Source organism: Ricinus communis, chromosome 7 (assembly GCF_019578655.1).
Source record: "Ricinus communis isolate WT05 ecotype wild-type chromosome 7, ASM1957865v1, whole genome shotgun sequence".
NCBI lineage: Eukaryota > Viridiplantae > Streptophyta > Magnoliopsida > Malpighiales > Euphorbiaceae > Ricinus > Ricinus communis.
This window is the reverse complement of record NC_063262.1, coordinates 19,295,592-19,316,354: the sequence shown is the minus strand read 5'-3', so window position 1 is coordinate 19,316,354 and position 20,763 is coordinate 19,295,592. Positions and strand designations below refer to the sequence as shown.

The following is a 20,763-nucleotide window of genomic DNA, read 5'->3' as shown; positions in this document are numbered from 1 at the left end:
TTGACTTCCTATATAAGGAGGCTAGTTTTACCAAGTAGGGGGGCTGAGTACTTTGAGATTATTATTATTTTTCTTCTATCTTCTTCTATTCTTTTCTTGTGAATTTTTATTCCACCATATGTGGCTAAGTTTCTAGTTTCTGATTCAAGAGTGAATAAATTCTAGTTGTGATTTTGTGAGGCTTTGTGCTTAACAAAATTCTTCTTTAATTCAAGTATTCTTTATTTCTTATTTTTATTATTTATGAATTTTTGATATTGATTGAACTGATGACTGAACTTTGATATTAGTTTTCTATTGCTAAACTTTGAGTTTGTGATCCGTAATTGTCATGAACGATTGACACAAGTAGCAAGGAGCTGGCTCATGTGTGTGTAATTTTGGCCTTTTCGAATTACACAGCTTGCATGATAGGCTCTAGGGAAATAAAGGAACAAGGTTAATTCAATTGCAGCTATCTCAATTAATTAATGTTGGTTTAGTCATTCTCATTATTCTTAATGCTATCATTCAATTGGTATGGAACACTATCGTGCCCAGTTGACTAATGGTAAGTTTTGATTTGGATGCTGGGTTTAAGTCAATTATATTAGGAGAATTACACTTGTTGCGGCTTTTCCGAATAAGTAGACTAAGTACTTGAATAGAAAAATTGACATTTTAGCCTATGATCATGATTACAATTGGATGGAATTAGCACTCTTGAATTAGAAATTTGTTAAGATTGATTTTTATTTACTTTAAAATTCAGCCTTCAATATTTTCTGTTTATTTATAATTTTGATTCAAACATTCAAAATCCCCCCATTTTATTTTACCTTGAGAAGCTATCCATATTGGTTCCCTTGGGATTCGACCTGGTTTCACTATTTCTATAAGTTAGTTTAGGAAAATCAGTAATTTATTTTGAAGGGATTCAACAACCCGTTCAGGGAAGTCTCTGTAAATATAAAACATCAAGCATACTTCCTAAATCAATGGTATGGTCCCTAAATCATCGGACGTGGTTCCTCAAATCAGTGGGCGTGATCCCCAAATCAACGAGTGTGGTTCCTATATCACAAGCGTAGTCCTTAAATCAAGCAGGCGAAGTACTCAAAATTAAAGCAAGCGAAGTCCATAAAACTTAATCAGGCGAAGTTCACAAAATTCAAAAGCATGTGAAGTCCTCAAAATTCCAAGCAGGCGAAGTCCTAATATTCAAGGTAGGAAAAATCCTCAAAAATTCAAGCAGGCGGAGTCCTCAAAACTCAAGTGGGTATGGTCCCCACATCAAATCAAAATTTCTACATTAGTTCGACATATGAGGTGTGGCTTCTACAGCTCATATTCTTTTAACCGTATCCTTGATATTATGATTTGTTTCAATTTATTTAATTGCATGAGTGCTTATAAATTTTAAAAAATTGGGGGCAGCTGTCGGCATCCATTTTCTAGATCCAGATATCGAGGGAATTGCAAAAAATACTATGATAAAAGTTACTGCCCTTCTCAAGTCTCGAAAGATTGAGGATAAGTGAATCCATGTAAGGATTGAGAATAATTGGACTTAAAATAACTTTTCTAGAATCAATTTAGATTCAATTGCCATAAAAATTAATCTTGAGGGGTGAAATGGCCGATCAGCTTAGCATAGAGCCGACCGGCTTTCCATAGCGCCGATTAGCTAATCTTTGAAATCTGATGCCATTTTATGCGTATTTTGACTTTAAAATGCCAAAAATTAATAAAAGAAAAGATTCTAGAAGGTATTTAATGATAATTAATACATTTTATTGATATTTATTTAAATTTTAAAGATTTATTTATTAGAAATTAATAACTGATAAATGATACCTTTTCTTTTTGAAAAAATCGATATTAGTCTTTCCACTCTTTTAGGGTTTCCTAAAAACCGTAGCTCTATATATATATATCGTTATAACCTGATTCTATGGTTACCAATTCTCATCAAATTTTAACAATTAATAGCAATTCATCTTACGTTTATTTTAAATAGAGAATTTTTTTTTGGTAACTTCAGTCATAGGCTTCTATGAAAGAACTCAGTTTAGGAAAGTATTTTCATTAAGTAACAAAAGCTTTTCCAAATCCAAGACAATGTTGGATTCTCATCTGATCTTCAGTTCAACCACCTTATCGTCTCAGAGACTCACAGATCAGCAATCTATAGTGACAACTTAATGGTTCCCCCACATCCAGCATCATCAACCTCTGTTTCCATTACCGTTTTTTTATGTTGCTTTTATGATTCTAGAAAAATGTTTAGGCTGATCTTTGAATGATTTGCTTTGGATTTGCATGATTAGATTAGAATTTCTCCTGAATTAACATGTTTATGATTTTATTAGATTTTGAATCTAATAATATGATCTATCCTAAGATTTGAACATGATTATATGAATGTGTTGGATTTTAAATCTAATAATTAGAAGGATTATGGTTATATGACTTGTGTCTTTTTTTTATGAATGATTATGTGATTACATGAAAGTTTTAAGGCTATATGTTCAAATCTAGAATCTACCACGCAAGTTATTCTTTTTTTTGTGTTTATGTTATTTTCTATATGTTTTAGTCTATTTGATTTGTTTTCCAATGCTTTTATTCCATCATATTTTAATCATTTTCTTAACCTTCTATGCATGTAAAATTGGCTCCAAGGTGTAAGAGCATCAAGGCAAGTCGTAGAACCAACCAAATCAAGCCCTAGAGCCAATCGGCTTTGTGCTAAGCTAATCGACTATGTGACCTCAACTGATTGGATATTCAGCCTTATTTGCCCTAATTTCATATTTTTGCATATTTTCATCTAATTTGTAAACAGTAGCTTAGTTTTAGGTGTTTTTCTTTTAATTTATTAGTTGTAGGAGGGTTGTAATAGTTAGATTTACTTTTTTATACTTTATTTTTATTTTATGTTTGATAGATGCCAAATATTTATTTTGTGATTGCCTAACTAAAACTAGACATATAGACGTTAGGTCTAAAATTGGACCTTAACATGAAAAAGTAGTCCATTAGGTTAAAGGATTATAAAATGGGCTTTAATTAAAATCCATATAGACTTAGTGGGTTAGACTTAGTGGGTTTTTCCATGCTTAATTAAATAAATTAGGCCACACTAGATTAAGGATCACCCACTTAGGCCTTAGCATAAAAGGTAATCCACTTAGGCTTAAAGGTTAGAAATTAAATACATAATCTATAATTAGGCTAGACTAAGTGTGCCTTGTGCATAATTAAGTAGTTAAGTAGGCTAAATAAACCATACATGGGTTGGGCTAGATTTAGAAGAACCTCACATGTTGTAATAGATGCTTGTAAGAAATACAACTGTCATATTTATAGGGAATAACCTGTTAAACAATAAAATTAAAGATTAAGATATACAAATAAGGAAGCTAGCTTCTAGATCCATCTTTGAATGTGGCGAAGCTTCCTTATGGAATCTTGTACGCCATTAAATTAGTAAAAGTGTCCCAAGAATTACCTAGGTGGTAACTCCCATCTTTGCACTAATCTCTGTGATTAGTTACCATGTTCCTATTAGGTTGAAAAACCTTATAGTATCGTAGTCGCTAGAGACACTTAGGTACGTGCTCAAAATCGCCACCCACACAATCTGTAATAATAAATTCCCTTTTATTGTTATACAAAGCTAAAGACATTTTGTCGTTGTTTTTGAAAATCAAAGTAAAATATTATCATATTCATTCTAATTTCTAGAGCTAAAAAAACAACCTAATTCTCCATTAAATAGTAGTTGTGCACTGAAATAAAGTGAAACAAAGTGGGTATTGAAGGATTTATAAATTGTGCATCTAATCTCAGAAGGAAGGAGTTTGTTGTGGGAGCCATGTTGGCATTATAAAGGTGACACTTGTATCCATTTTATGCATTTTCTTTCTACCTTAAATTCTTCAATCCCTTTTAAGAGCCTAAAATTACAAGTCTTGATTACTTAGCTACAAGAGTGTCCAACCACATAAAATTGTTACAAGCTCTTAAAGTCTACAAAAACTAAAAACAGATATAATATCCAAATTTTTGGAATGCTGCAATGAAAGATGAATTCTCTATCATTGAGAATAATGATACTTGTGAATCGATAGGAAAAAACTATGCATAAGTAGGTAATCAGATAAGTGAGTTTATATAACCAAATTTTGTGTTAATGGTTTTATACACAAGCATAAAGCAAGACCTATAATGAAAGGATATGTAAAATAACCTGTTTTAGATTATAAAGATACTTTTGCTCTTGCGACCACACTTAGGACAATCAAGCTTTCTCTCACCTTAATTGCCTAAAATAGATAGAGAATATACTATTTTGATGTCAAGTCAGCTTTTCCAAATGGTTACTTGAAGGAGGAGATATCTATTGAGCAACCTGAAGGCTTCAAAGTTAATGAATATGAAGATAAGGTGTATAGGCTTCATAAGGTTCTATATTGGGTTAAAACAAGTCCCTCATAGAGTGTAGTACAATAATATTGATGAGTATCTTTATGGTTCTAGTTTTAGGAGGAGTTGTAATAATGCTACCTTGTATATTAAAAGCCTTTCTTCTACTAATACCTTGATTTTCTCCATGTATGTTAATGACTTGTTGATAATTAATAGTGATGCTGAGAGTTTAATAATTTTGAGATGCAAATGCATAAGGAATTTAGAATGACTGAACTTAGGAAGATTAAGTCCTTCTTGGGATTTGAAGTACATCAATCTCATGATGGAATTTTCATCTCACAATATGCTTATATTCAAAATTTATTGAGGAAATTTAACATGCAACATTGCAAGCTTGTGAGAACTCTTTTGGTGGTTAATGAAAAGCTAGTCAAATTTTATGGAGAAAAGATTTAGAACTCTTGTTAGTAATTTACTTTCTTAATTGCTATAGGACCTGATATAATGTTGCAACTAGCTTACTTTATAGATTCATGCAGTAATAAGTCAAATGCACCATAGAGCTAGAAAAAAGAGTTCTAGGGTATTTTAAAGATACAAATGAGCTTGATATATGATTTAGACCTATCAAAATCTCAAGTTTGATTGATTACATGGATACTGACTGGGTTGGAATAATTAAGCCGCGATGCAATTCTGACCAATCAAGTCAATATTGTAATTTTTGTATTTATTGACCAAGAAAAAAAAAAACCTATTGCAGTCCTTTAAATCAAAACAGAATTTTAGTTTAATAATTGTACTTTTTATGATGGCAAAAGCACTTTAGAATATGTTTTTTCATTTAGTTCTTGTATGTTTCCTTGGAATCCTAAGAAATAAGAGGTTGTCGCATAATCCATTGAACTCTTAGATTTATTAAGAGTCAAGTTATGGCATAAAAAATCGAAGTTAGATATGATATGGAAGTTTTAAAATCATCAACAAGTAATATTTATACAGTTATAACACAACTATTCAAGAATGATCAATTAAACATCTATATTCAAGTATAGTTAAAAGATGGCCCAAATTCCTTTTATGATATGAATTGTGGGTTAATAGGACTTGAAAATGAATAAGGCAATACTAAAGATGAGTTGGAACATGAGTAAAAAATATGCGACTAAAATAAAAATTAATAAGGATAATAATATAAACAGTTATTGAATTTTCTATTTAGTTTTATTTTTATCACAAATTTTATTTTCTTTTATTTCAAAATCATTCTACTTTCAACTTTAGTTGCAATTTAGTCATCTAGCTAATAAGGAATTCATATGTTATATTTCTCTCTCTTAAATACTATTTTCTAACTGGCTATTGTTGCCATGTAAGATTTTTTATTCTAAAGTGACTAAATTAAAACATAATTAAAATTAAATAATTGAAATGAAACAAATTAAAATTTTGTTACCAAAATAAAATTAAATTCAAAATTAAGTAACCATCTGTATTATTCTTTCAAGATTAATATGAGGGTGACAATGACATTTCATATAAAATGTTGTAAATTTATTTTAAATTTAATCATATAATTGTATTTCCATTTATATAATGTACATTATTGCTATATATATCTTTACGTGATTTTATTATTACTTACTTGTATAAGTGATGTGTTTGACTCTATGATGCATGTAAAGTTTTTTTGCATATCGTGTCTTTAATTTGTTGAGCAGTTTAGATGGTGCATAAAATTGCTTGCGAGGAGTACCGAGCTGAATGCAGGCATGAACGAGGTGGTGTTTTAGGCCACAGTTTAGAGACTATGTATGTCATCCTTATCTACGCCATCTATAAATTCCTCCCTTAAGCCACCTTGCCTACTCATTCCTTCTATTCTTGTATCACCACCATCTATTGATGCCTCTTCCCCTTCTTCATCATCTTCATGTTCTCATAAGTCACCATTCACTATGCCATCACCTATTGAACCACCACCTACCACTGTTTCAACTATACCATCCTTATTTTCTAGTATAGTTGAATCCTTAAATGCTTGTTATAAGTCCTACATCTTGATTAAGAATATAATTAATGTGTATATTTAAAAAATGAATCCATTATAATATTCCGTAATCTAAACAAACATAGGTCTATTTTCTACATACATGTTGGTACATCCCATTTGTGTTCAACTAGCATCACAAAGATTTTTAAGAATAGGATTAAGTACGATGACTATACATGAAGGTTTATGCCAAAGGAGACTAAGAGCACTTACTTCATTAAGTTTAAAGTCTTAATTAAGAATTAATAACTAATTAACAACTAAAAATTAAACATGTTTAATAATATGTGAGATGAGGTTTGTTATTTAGGGTGTTTGGATACGTTTTAAATTCTCTAAATCATTATTTAATAGGAAATGGATTTGTTTTATAGAGAATACAAGTAAGTTTTAGAGGAGATGCTATAAAAAATTATTTAAAAAGAGCTTAATAGTGTCAATTTTTTTAATTCTTCTTTTGTAAAAGTATTTTAGCTAGGATCCTAAGCATGACGATATTCTACGTGGTGCCTATGAAAGGCAAGCAACTTATAAGTAACAAAATATGGTCTCTGGTTGGAAGAGAAAGGAAAAGAGGCCTCGTTGTATGTCGAGTGAGATTTGAAATCACTAGACAAGTTACTAGTCTACCCTAAAAGTGAAAGCAAAATTAGAAATGCATAGCAGAACAAGCATAATAAGGTTGGTGGAGCAAGTACAAGCCCCTCACGTTACACTATTGGATCGAGATATGCCATCAATCATAGACAAGTGCTGGTAAAATACATTCTTATTCTTCAAATATGAAAATATATCACAAATTTCAATTTTCAAATTTCAGAATAAAAAAAAATAAACTTTATGTTCTTCATTTATTTAATCATATGAATTGGGTTCAAATCACAATCCATATAAGCTCTTCAAGTAGTTGAACAAAAAGCTGGACAACCATTTTATTGACAACAAGTTATATGATATCATTGTAAGTATATCACATTATGTATTTAGTTCTTTTATACTCATTTTCTATTTAAATATTTTAAATGCTTTGATTTTTTTTATCTTGAAGATTAAAAGTCTGCAAAGGAATGTGCGGCTATTGCTTCTTAGTCGGATGAGGGTTCTTTCGATCCTTCATTAGTTGATATGTTATAGCTATCAGTTGAGGTCATCGAAGGGGAGAAGAAGCAACAAGTAAATGGTCTTGTCTCAGAGGCACTGTACTTCACACAAGTGCATGAATCTAGTAGTTCTAGTTCCTCCATATCATATGATAAGGAGGCCTAAAGGCGGGAGCTTCCGATGGAGATGGACTAAGATATGGCACATGCATAGCAAGTTTGAAGATGAGGGTGGAGCATATATGGTATAGATATTTCTCTGTTGGTCTGGCTCCATTAGGACCGACTTCTTCATTTCCTAAACTAGCCAGTCCTTATGGTTAAGGGTGCAAAACTGAACCGAAACTGAAAAACTAAATCGAATTGACTAGTTCATTTCAGTTCGGTTATTTTTAAAATTCGGTTCAATTCAGTTTCAAAATGGCCTAACCGAATAATATTTCAGTTTGGTTCGGTTTTTGTTCAAAAAATCTTGGTTAGAACCGAACTGACTAAAATTTATATAAATATTTAAAATACTATATTTATTTATTTATGAAAAAATAATATATTTAACTATAAAATTATGTTTATTTATATATATATGAGTATATGTTCTTTTATCGTTGTTGATGTTAAATAAATATAATAATATTTATATTTAAATATAAAAATAAATATTTTAAATTAAAAAATTTTCAAACTAATTTACCAAAACAAAATTATTTTTTTAGTTCGGTTATACTTTATATTTTAATTCAGTTTATAAAATTAGAAAATTCAGTTATTCAATTTTTGGTCAAAATCGAACCAAACGTTGCTCGCCCCTACTTATGATATACCTAATGCTATTGTTGCCGATGATGATTCGATTATTAGGCATTATTTTTATTTTTTAGCTTTTTCAAACATTTCACACTTCAACATATTTTTTCTTGTATGTAATTGATATATTAATTGTATTAGATTTTATTCCAATTTAATTGTTTCCAATTAATTCCTCATTTAATTTAATAAATAATAAAAAATCCAACTAATATAATAATAATAATAATAATTATTATTATTATTATTATTAGTACTTGAAAAATAAATCCTGATTTTATAGAAGAATTAGCGATGGAAAAGTTATATTTTTTAAGTATTCTCTACTATTAACAATGAATTAGCAATGACGTATATGATTAATTAAAAAATAAAAATATTTACCACCGGTTATTATTGACAATAATTTTGTCGTTAAATCATATCCAATTTATCAATGGCTTTATTGACGGGCTACCATTCACTAAATAAATGGCAGATAACATAAATGCTATACTGACATGTATAAGTAAGTCTTGCTAGAAGCCAACCTAGCAACACTGAAACTCATTATTTCATTTAATGGTTATTTTATACAAAAAAATAAAGAAAACAAGTGGAAATGCTGCCATTTTCCCCTATTTTAGCATTTTCCCTCTTTCTTCCATTTGGGATTTCGTTAATCTTCAATTATAACAAATTTGAGAGGGAGATTTGTACTATTACTTCTCAAAAGCTTCCAATAATGAATCTTTCTTTGTTTAGGGAGTTGTTAAACCTTGTCATCTTACTAGAGGGTTACCGAAATGGAAGATTGTTGTGGTCCCTATTAAAATAGCACCCAAGAAGAAACGACAAATGAGGTATGTATTGTTTAAGCTTTTCAATAAATATAATTGGTAGTGCAATACATATGGAGAAACAGTTGAATAATAATAAAAGAAGTTCTTATGTGATGCATTTTTTATTGAGAAGTAGGTTGAGTGTATGCTTCTTGGATTTTGTCAAAAATGAACTATTGATGGTAATCTGATGGTTATATTATTTAACTGTTTACATTGTATCAAATAGTTATATTTTACTCTTTAATTTGCAGTATATCTATTGAATTTCATTATGGAGAGACTTTAGTTAGTGCACCTATGGCAAAATATATTGGTCAAAAGTGTATGATATTGCATGATATAAGAAGCTTTTTAACTATAGATGTATAGAGCAGGTGCTATAGGACTTGAGGTCTAGCAATTTTCTGAGTATAGCTTATGATCCCCCTAGAAGATAGAATCGTATAGGTAAGTAATTAGGGTTGGAGTTTACAGTGACTGAAGAAGAGTGCCAAAAAGTGTTTGAAGAAGGTTTGGATTATGAGTTCTTTAAAGCTTATGTTCAACTATCAACATTAGTTCTAATTGTGGGAAAGATGCCTTAAATTAAGTGGCTATATGAACCTAAAAATGCAAAATGAGACTAACAATTATAGTGACACTAACAATGGCTGTGTAGATGAACCTAAAACAGTTGTGTCTAAAAATGCAAATGAGAATAACTCTAATGGTGAAATTGAGCAAATAATTGCTTTTAAAAGTGATGGTGCAGACTATATACTTGGGGATGAGGGTGCAAATATTGATGATGAGGACAGTCTGTTAGATGATGTTCACGACTCAAATATGGATGAGGAATACATCATTGCAAAGTAGAATTTAAAGGCTTTTAGGAAGACTTTAGTGGATAACAAATTTGAATCAGGGTTAAAAGAAGGATTATATTAGAGATGGGAATGGTCATATAGGAGCTGAGAGACTACTAGGAAAGATGACAATGGTAGTAATAGTACCATTCTGAGTACCTAGACAGTGATGATGAAATAGAATCAGTTTCAAATGATGAAATTGCATGGAGGTTAGGAAAAAAAAGAAGGAAAAAAAAATCACTTATCATCCAAAATGTAATTATGCAAAACTAAAATGGGTGGCAGGTTTGAGGTTTATAAATGCATAGCAGTTTTAAAGCAGCAATTGCTCATAGGTATATGATGTATGGTGAAAAAGGACAGATGAAGATAGAATGGAAGCAAAATGTAAAGGTCATTGCCTTTGGAGGGTGTATACCTCACTTATTTTTTGTGAGAAGATTTTTATAGTAAGGACAGTTAGACCTAACCATAATTGTGCAGGGTCCAAAATAATAGAATGACAACTACTAAGTGGTTGACTGATGAATTCTTGAATGAATTCAAAAAGAAACCAATATATTCTATTGTTGATATGAGTACAGACTTGATGATCAAGTATGCATTAAAGGTGTCATTAGCTTCATATTATAAGGCAAAAAAATGGCACTTGAAAAGCTTAAAGGATTAGTTGAAGCTCATTATGCCAAATGAAGGTCATATATACATGAACTGAAGACTGTTGACAAGGAAGGATATTTTGAGCTTGAATGTAACATGGAAGACAATAAATACATTTTGAAGGTCTATATATATATATATATATATTAGTGGGCTGAAAAAGGGTTTTATAGCTGTTATATCTTTGGATGGTGCTTTCTTAAAGACTATTCTAAGGGGATTATCTTAAGTGTAACTAGATAAGATGGGAACAACCAAATTTTTCCTATTGGTTGGGTAGTTGTGTTGGCTGAAATGAAGCTACCTAGAGATAGTTCTTGACTAAATTTCTTTCTGACTTGAAGATTGATAGTAGAATTGCATGGACTTATATATTTGACTAGCAAAAGGTTTGCTTCTTGGCTAACTTTTCATTAAATATAACTTGTATACATATGTCAGTAACTTTATTCATTTGTTTCACAAGGATTATTTAACTGTCTAGAAGAATTAGTTCCACATGCAAAGTTAAGGAATTGTCCCCGCCATATCATGCAAATTGGAAAAAGGTACATAATGGGATTGAATTGAAAGAATTATTTTGAAAAGTAGTTTACTCAACTTATGAAGTCAAATTTATAGAGAAACTGAAACTGTTGAGAGAAGCTGACCCTAAAGTTGAAAAAGGATTTATTTCAAGAGATAAAAGGGTTTTCTGCAAGTCTTATATATCCATTTTGTTGGAATGTGACAATATTGATTATAATATTTTTGAGACATTTAATGTGTGGAGTTGCCGAGCTCGGACAATGTATATTATGAACATGTTGTAGGATATGAGAGGTGCACTTATGGAAAGAATGAAGATTAATAATGATTCGATGAAAAAAAGTGTTAATATGCTTTACCCAAGGATTAGGACAAAGTCGTAGAAACTGAAGTGCGAGAGTAGGCATTGCATACAAAAACTAGCTCTGAATGACAAGTTTCTAGTGAAAGCATTTGATGGTTAATTTATGGTGTTACTACCAGATAGGAATTGCACATGTAGGAGTTGGCAACTGACTGGAATACCTTGCATACGTGCAATTTCCAGCATTCATTGGTTGCAGCAAAATGTTGATGAATATGTGGATGCTTTCTTTTAAAAGAATATTTATACAAGCATATTAGTATGCATTAGAACCAATCAATGGTTAGAAGATATGAACAGAAATCACAGAATCTCTTATCCACCGACCACCTATTAAAAGAATGTCCAGTTGACCTAGAGGATATAGAAAGAAAGCATTGATGAGGAGAAAGAAGACCCAAACAAGTTAAATAAACACGGTCAAAGAATTTAATCTAAAGTTTATTATTAGTATAGACATAATAGGAGATGGTGTCCAAGGAAGGAAAACCCTACCAAGTGCTCAACAAAGATATTAGGTAGTTTTTTGGGCATATTTTGTGTTATTATTCAATAAAAGATTGTTTAAGATTTATAATTATATTGCATTATTTGAACAGTTGCATGAGAAGAACTAGGTGCCCTTCAAACTCCCAAAGGAATGATTCTGATCTCCAGCTATTTCTACTACTAGCAATATCTTAACTAGTCCACCAGATTCAAAATAAACCATTGATAAGCAAACTAGGGCAACGGAGTTATATCAAGTATACTTATTAAGCTTTTAGTTAACTATGACTATTATATTATGCTATATTATGTTAATTATTTTTTGTAACAGGCAAGAAAAGGATATTATAACCTGAATATCTCAACTGAGACAGGCAATATGTATTTAAGGATAATTACTTTACTATCACAGTTATATATTATGCTTATGAATTAGATGCAATTTGAATCATTTTACTGCTATGGTGCAAATGCCTAGGGAGAAGAATGTTAGGTATGTCCATAGTACTTCACAAGCAGCAGAAGTAGCAAGGAAAATAAGGAAAAGATATGGAGTTTCATCAACTCTTAACTTCAGAGATTCACTACAACCAATAAGAGTAAGACTATCCAGCAAAGAGTCACACAAAGCCGAACCTCAATATCATCTAAAGGGAAAGAGGAAGAGGGACAACAACAAGGATTTTCACAATGTAGTTACAACAATTCATAAACCAAACTACAAAAATAAATTCTAATATAAATTTGTAGCTCCATGAAGGACAACATGTTTTGCCTAAGCCAAACCAAAAGTATAAAAAGTTGCTCTAAAGGATTTTGCTTGTTATTTTGTTTGTAATGGGAACTATTATATCAAAGCAGTCTCACTTGTTTTTTTTTTTTTTTTCTGACAGTATCATTGCACTTTCAAGAATTAGAAAATTGATATATTATTCTTTTTGTAATGACTTTATATGCAAGACATATCAACTTTTTTGGTTATATATAAAATGAAATGGGAACACTTTGTAACTTACTAATTATGGAAGTTAGTTCCACATGTTCTCTATTAAGTAATTATTTGCAACATTTGAAAATAACACAAAAACTTCACTTTCATTACATGATAAAATATAGTTCATTGGAATGACCCAATACAAGAGTCATTCCATTACAAACAAAGCACACCACTACCCAATACAATTGTCTGAACTTAACTAACTAAAACTAATAGAAACATAAACCCTTCATGCAGCTCCTACAAATTTCCCAGGAGCACAAAATTCCAGCTTATCCTAAACCCGTTAAGATCTCTATAACTTGTAGATCAACACAGCGACTACACCATAAAATCCCATCTTATAAAAATTGACACTACCTTTCATGTTTTTCAGTTTCCTAATAATTTTTCCTTCAACTTTTTCAAGTCATTTTTCTTGGCCTTCATCTTTGTATTGGTCTCCAACATTTTTTCAAGCTTTGCTTTCAGTATGCCATTTTCCCTTTCAAGCTCTCTTATTCGATCATTGGTTACTTCTCTATCAACCATGTCCAAATTATGGTTTACTCGCTTTAGTTCACTAAGGACCAAGAGTGTCCTCTTATTTACCCAATCATCATGCCACCTAAAAAAAATCACAACTATGACCTTATACAGAATATTGAAAAACACCGCATCACACATTGCTCTTCATATCAAATTCAGTTTAATACCCTTCAATGACTAGTTAGGCTTATCTTAGTGAAAAACAGCCCCAAACACTATGGTCTAGGTTAGCCATTGTCCTTGAAATTATCAATTTTACTCGACTACCAGTCACAATTTCTTACCTCACTTCCATATATGTAAGCTCCAATAGAAGCATGAGATGATGATGATGATGATGTGGTTTCCATTGTCTGATGCTAGTGTTCGATAAACTCAAAGAATGAGGAGTGTTGAGTGAAGTTATAGGGACTAATTTTATAACATAATTGAAACCCTAGAAAAGTAAGAAGAGGAAAATAAGGGAAATAGTAGTGTTTCCTTTTGTTTCCTTTGTTTGTTTTTTTGTGTATAATATGAGCGTTAAATGAAACGGTGAGTTATAGTGTTGCTAGGTTGGCTTCCATCAAGACTTACTTATAGACATCCCAGCAGGCCACATCATCTGGGTCACACCCCTTGTGGAGGCTGTGTAGTTTTGATACAACACGCAAAAAGATGGATCAAATTGAAAACTCAGAAAGTAAAGGTATATTTGAGAAATTGACAATAGTTGAGGGTAGATTAACAAGTTTTGCCTTAAAATAAAAACCAATTAGAACTCAACAAGTTCTTAAATTAAGTCTCATTACATTTTAAGAAATAGTTATCAGCTATGATCCATTGACTACCAGCGTTGATCGCACTAGAGCAAACATATCCCTTAGTCTCGGTTTAATCATCGGATCCATTAACAAACCATGCAAGACTTACAGCAGAGCGAAGTTTGACACGTATGACGTATCATCAGCCGGCAGAAAAATGATCTTTAAGTTAAGAAAATAATATATTATGGTTTAGCAATAGCAAGAAACCAAGTAAAAAAAATTTGACAATAAGATGGTTGCTTAATAACCTAGACATAGCTTTCTTATTATAATAATACAGATTGTTTCATACGACTAGAAGAAAGTTTCAAAATTGCTTCAAGTCAACTGGATTTTCTTTTTGGAATTATATGCATCTTCAAAGAAACAAAATTTTACAATTGGAACTGGACTTCAGAGAAAAAGATAGGCTGGACATTTCCTCTTTAAATTTTTTGGAGGATTAATGGTCTGTCTCTCAATTATCAGAAGTGATACTATGTATTCTCTCGCATTATACTCTCACATATCATGTCTTCTTCTTCTTCTTCTTCTTTGCCACCCTACTGAAGCGCAAAATGACATGTACTTCAATTGTGATACTACTACGAATTACACTTCAGGAAGTGCCTTTCAACAGAACCTTAACCTTACCCTTGCTTCGCGTGCTGCGAATGCTTCTCTTACAGGCTATTACACCACTATCATCGACCAGGCAGGTAATGCAGCCTATGGTCTTGTGCAGTGCAGAGGGTACGTCTCTAAGAGAGATTGCCAAGCTTGCGCAAGTACTGCAGCTACGAATATCATACAGAAGTGTGCTAACCAGAAGAAAGCTTCCATATATAACGAGGATTGTTCGTTGCAGTACTCGGACGGGCATTTCTTCTCGATTGCTGATAATATTCCGAGACTTATTATGTGGAATCTGCAGAATGCGATTGACCCAGTCGTTTTCAATCGTCAGTTGGGAAATTTGCTCAGAGATCTCTCATCCAATGCTTCTGCTGATTCTTCTAGATTAGCTGTTGGAAGCACCCGTTATATAGATTCTCTTACTATGTATGCTATGGTGCAGTGCACCAAAGACATCAGAGCAGATGATGGTTTGAGTTGTCTACAAGAAATTATAAGCTATATTCCGCAGTCAACACTTGATAATAAAGTTGGGGGTCGCATATTCTCTCTGAGTTGCAATTTTCGGTATGAGATATATTCATTCTTTGTGTTGCCATCACCAACTGGCTCCCCTCCATCTCCTTCATTTCTCCAACCGGATTTAACTACTCCGACAAAAGATTCAAGTAGTCATGGGGGTAATTCAACCGAATTTAATTTGTTCTAAATTAGTCTTTATATGATGTTAAGTCTGATCATCCTTTTTCATGTTTTAAATTTCTGATTAAACAAAGTAAAGACAATATGATCTTTGCTTCCTACTTTCTTTTCATTAAAATAAGCATAACGTATGTCCTTTTTATGCAGGGAAGAGGACAAAAACCATTGTCATAGCGGTGACAACTGCAACTGTTCTTTTGGCAGTGATTTTCTTCCTATGTTGTTGCTTCTTTTGGAGAAAGAAAAGGAGAGAGAGAGATGGTAATTTTCTCCTAACTCCAAATAATTTAGAATTTAGAATAACATAAAATGATACATATATTTTATTGCTTTCATTTCATTTTATCTGCTGTGAATAAAAAAAAAAAAGTGGACGATTGACATACTTGTTGACTAAATATAGATTTTAGATGGTCGACCCATTAAAAGACCTATTTAAAACAATATTTTGTGTCAGATTATCATTTAGATGGTGTTGATGAAGAGAGTAGTAACAGCACGGAAACACTTTCAATTGGACTTGACACACTTAAAGTAGCAACAAGAAATTTTCTGATGCTAATAGACTTGGAGAAGGGGGTTTTGGTCCAGTTTACAAGGTACGTACTCCTTTCTTCAACGCATGATAAGCCTTTTCTTGTATATTTCACTGAATGACAAGCTTGTCATATACTTTCAGGGGAAACTAAATGATGGACAAGAAAGCGCAGTAAAAAGGCTATCAAGAAATTCAGGACAGGGTTTGGAAGAGCTTCAAACTGAAGTAATGTTGGTCGCTAAACTACGACATCGGAATCTGGTGAGGCTGGTAGGCTTCTGCTTGGAAGAAGAAGAGAAGCTGCTCGTCTACGAGTACCTGGGTAATGGAAGCTTGGACAAGATTTTATTCGGTACTGATCTTTTAAACTTTTCTTTCTTTCTTTGATTTTGATTGACAAGCTGGTTGAAGCTTCTTTAGTATTTCAGCAATAGATTCAATAAGGAGAAAAGAAAAAGACAACAATAGCCTTGACGTTAATGATAATTTCGAAATTGAATGAGGCAGATCAGAATAGACGGTTTTGTCTGCAATGGGAACGGCGGTACAAAATCATTGTTGGAATTGCTCGAGGGCTTCTTTATCTCCATGAAGATTCTCAGCTCAGGATTGTTCATCGTGATCTGAAGGCAAGTAATATTCTGTTAGATGAGTCCATGAATCCTAAAATTTCAGATTTTGGGTTGGCAAAACATTGTTCTGGAAGCCAAACCCAAGGCAATACAAATCGGATCGCTGGTACCTAGTAAGTCTTTTCCTAGTAATTACTTGTTACATAAATTTAGCGATAGCTTCTATCATGGGTTCTGCTGATTCAAGGACTAATTTATAGTATCTTGTTCTTGACGGCATTAAGTGGCTACATGGCACCAGAATATGCTAAAAAGGGTCACTTTTCGACAAAATCCGATGTTTACAGCTTTGGTATTATGGTTTTAGAGATTGTGGCAGGTCAAAAGAACTCTAGCTTTCGCAATTTCACGAACCTTCAGAGTTATGTAAGTGTGCGTGCTATTAAATTGTTCTGACACATACTTGGCAAGAATTTGGCAAGCAAACTAAGTTATGGATTGATGCTTCATCTATACACAGGCATGGGACCATTGGACTAATGGAACAGCTGCAGAGTTGGTGGATCCGACCATGGCTAATCAATAGCCCAAAAACGAAGTTTTGAAGTGCATCCATATTGGGTTATTATGCGTTCAAGAAGCTGTTATTGGTAGACCTTCAATGTCAGAGATTATTATGATGCTTAGCAGCTATTCTTTAACCCTTCCAGCACCATTGCAGCCAGCATTTTATGTTTCAAGCGGATGCGGTCGATCTGATTTGGTTATGGAGAATTCTGGTGCATCTGATCAATTGCAAACTTATAAATTAGAGTTGGTGCAGCACTCTATAAATGAGGACTCTATCACTGAGTTACATCCTCGCTAGTCATCTAACATGCCAAATTGGGAAAATTCCATATCTGTCAGGCCATCAACATTGGCAGTCCATGCTAAGAATTGACATATGGATTAATGGATATGATGGGTCATGGTACATGGACAAGTACATGATATTGCCAAATTGCCAACTATTAGTGGCCTCTTTACGCAGTAATTAAGCACAATAATGGTTATTTCAAAAAGAAAAAAAGCACACAATAGTTGTAATGCATGAGAAGCTGACATGGATGCATCTATGGTCATATATATGTTCAAGGTGGCGTGTAATGATGAGTACATTTTTTTGACGAAATACATAAGTGGGCACCTCAAGTTGTATAAATAAACTCATTGCCACCCTGAACTTCAAAATTGAACCTATTACACCACAATTTATATAAATTAACTACTATTAATCAGTTAAATGATTGTGTGGCATGGCGTGTCTTATCAGACATGATTGAGCAAGTGAAGCTATCTACAAAAGTTTGACGTGTGCGCATCTTCTTTTTCTTTGTTTCTCATTTTCATTTTCAAACCTTAATCTTACTAAAACAGTAAAAGAACTGTTCTTTTATATACTCTCTTCCTTTATCAAGAATATTTTCTCTCTTACAAGACCACTTTCTCATTTTAGGCTCATTCTCTTCTTATTCTGTTTGATCATTAAAACATAACTCTCTCCCTTTCTTTCTTTATTTTCTGTGAAAACATTAGGAGAGGAAAAAGAAAAGAAAGCAATTAATTTGCTTGAAATATTTTAAATTATCTTCTTTATTATAGGACACAAAACAAATACCTTTAATTAGCTTCTTTTTTTTTTCTCATCTGAGTGTTTTTTTTTTTTAATTTCAATTTAATTTATTGAGAAAAAGCAAGAAAGTGAAAAATTCGAAATTTGCTCTTGGCAAACATCATTTCTTGAATTGAAAAGGAAAACTAAACAACATTTCTTGAATTAGAATTAAACAATAAATTTGAATGTTTCTATTTCAAGTTAACAGCAAATTCATCATTTGTCTCTCTTTGTGCTGCATATATGCTCTTACTTTAATAATTATAAACTAATGACCGGTGAAGCAATGAAAAAACGTTAAATCAAATTTTAGCAAAGAGAATAACTGAATATTTTAGAAACTTCAGTTAAAGTTTATTTAAGATCTCACTGATCTGTAAAGAAAATTATCATCGAATATTAAATTAGATTCTTAACTATTAGAGAAAGATTTTTTTTTTTTAAATACCAGTAAAGGATTGTAAAAGATTCTATTCATGCCTCCAAGCTAATTATGCGAAAAAAGATGAAATTGATTGGAATTGGAGATGGATATTGAAAAGGATAGAAAGAAAAAAATGTAAAATAATAACAGCATAAAGAAACTGAGATGGATGTTAACATGTTTAGAAAATTTATAACCAAAGTGCGTGCAAAACACGTAGGAAAGCATATGTAGCAAAGAAATAAATAAAACAACAAAATTCCTATATAGATCAAAAGCAGGATGAATGCAAGCAAAACTTATATTTGGAAGACAACAAACGTAAACACTCAAATATGGAAGATGAAGATGATGAAGATTAATTAATGCACTTTGGAGTCTTAAGGATTTGGAGAGTAAAGGCTATCCTTCCTTATTGAATTTGGTAGGTGAAGCTTATATTTATAAAACAACAAAAAATTAGTTGTTGTGGACCCCTTCTAAAATATTTTAGATATGCATAAAAGATATTTTTTCAAAATTTACTTTGAAAATCTTTACAACTGTCAATTTAGATATCTAACACACTTTTTAGCTTTTTTTTTCATGATAATCTGAAAAAACCTATTAGAAAAAAGCTATCACTATGGCAGACAACTAAGATTAACAGTGTGAGGTTGCTTTTACTTCACCCAATATAACCTAGCTATTTGGACATATGTGTGAAATGTGGAAGTGTGTGGAGAAATAATATGTCAGACTAGATTATAGGTAGATACCTTAAAAGTATCTAATGGATGTCTTATCAAAGACAGATATCTCAAAAATCATGATTTTAAAGGAATAGAATTTTATGCACTAAAAACGTTTTGAGAGGATTAGAATGTCTTTTTATATGATGTGCAATCATATGAAGGCTTGAAATCGTACAATGTGTATGAAAATAATTCTAGCAAAGCAATTGATCTATTTAACAAGATATCGAAAAGACACGTATTCATAAATAAAGATTATTGATTCAAAGAAGCTGTTCTACCTACGTAAATAAAGAACGAGATGAGTACAGAGGTTAAACAAGAATCCTACACCTAAAAGGTTCCCCATTTAGGTCTTTCCGAGACCCTCCAATAACTAAGGTAAACAATGTAAAATAAGCACCCATTTCTATACTGGTTTCGGAAGAGCGGAAAAAAAGAGGATGGTTTGTTAATAAGAAAAAGAAAGTGTTGATACTCGTAGCGATATAAACAAGAATACTCATCCGAGCTGTAGGAATTTGTACATATGAAATACGAGAATTTCCACCTCATTGAAGATCTAGTGGTGCTACCTGAAGACTTAAATGAATAGTCATCGTTGTTAAGAACAACCGAGATCTAATGAGAATTTGCGCATAACTTTTGGTCTTTGACATAAAAAAAGAAGGTTGTAATAACAAAACAAATATAGGATAATTTAGTCCTAGATGATGGAAAAAGAAAGACATGATCTATATTCAATACGCAATAATAGGATTTCCCTCAATGAAGAACTTCCTCTACTTTGTTTTTACTCTGCTCGTGTGTGGCACTCCTTGCTCGCTATTACAGCTGTAGTGTTGATTATAGAAGAAATAATTAGAACTAGATTATAGGGATGATTTTTAGAGATTATAGAGCTTGATTATAAGGTTGATTTGTAGGGATTAGATTATAGTATTTTTTAGTTTATACCTTGTAATTTTATATAAATACTTGTACATTTTATTGATCAATACACACAAAAATTCCTCTCATATTTGTAAACTACAACATGGTAGCAAAGCTACTTGACTCAACCTTTTTTCTAGGTCTAGTTGTAGTATTAAGGCTCACAAGAGC

At 31.9% G+C, this 20,763-nt stretch overlaps 2 pseudogenes; one reads left to right on the top strand and one right to left on the bottom strand.

Annotated features, from left to right (window-relative positions):
- Positions 1-14,783: 14,783 nt before the first annotated feature.
- On the top strand, positions 14,784-18,089 carry LOC8277699 (annotated as a pseudogene).
- Positions 18,090-19,914: 1,825 nt separating this feature from the next.
- Positions 19,915-20,390, bottom strand: LOC125370641 (annotated as a pseudogene).
- Positions 20,391-20,763: the final 373 nt, after the last annotated feature.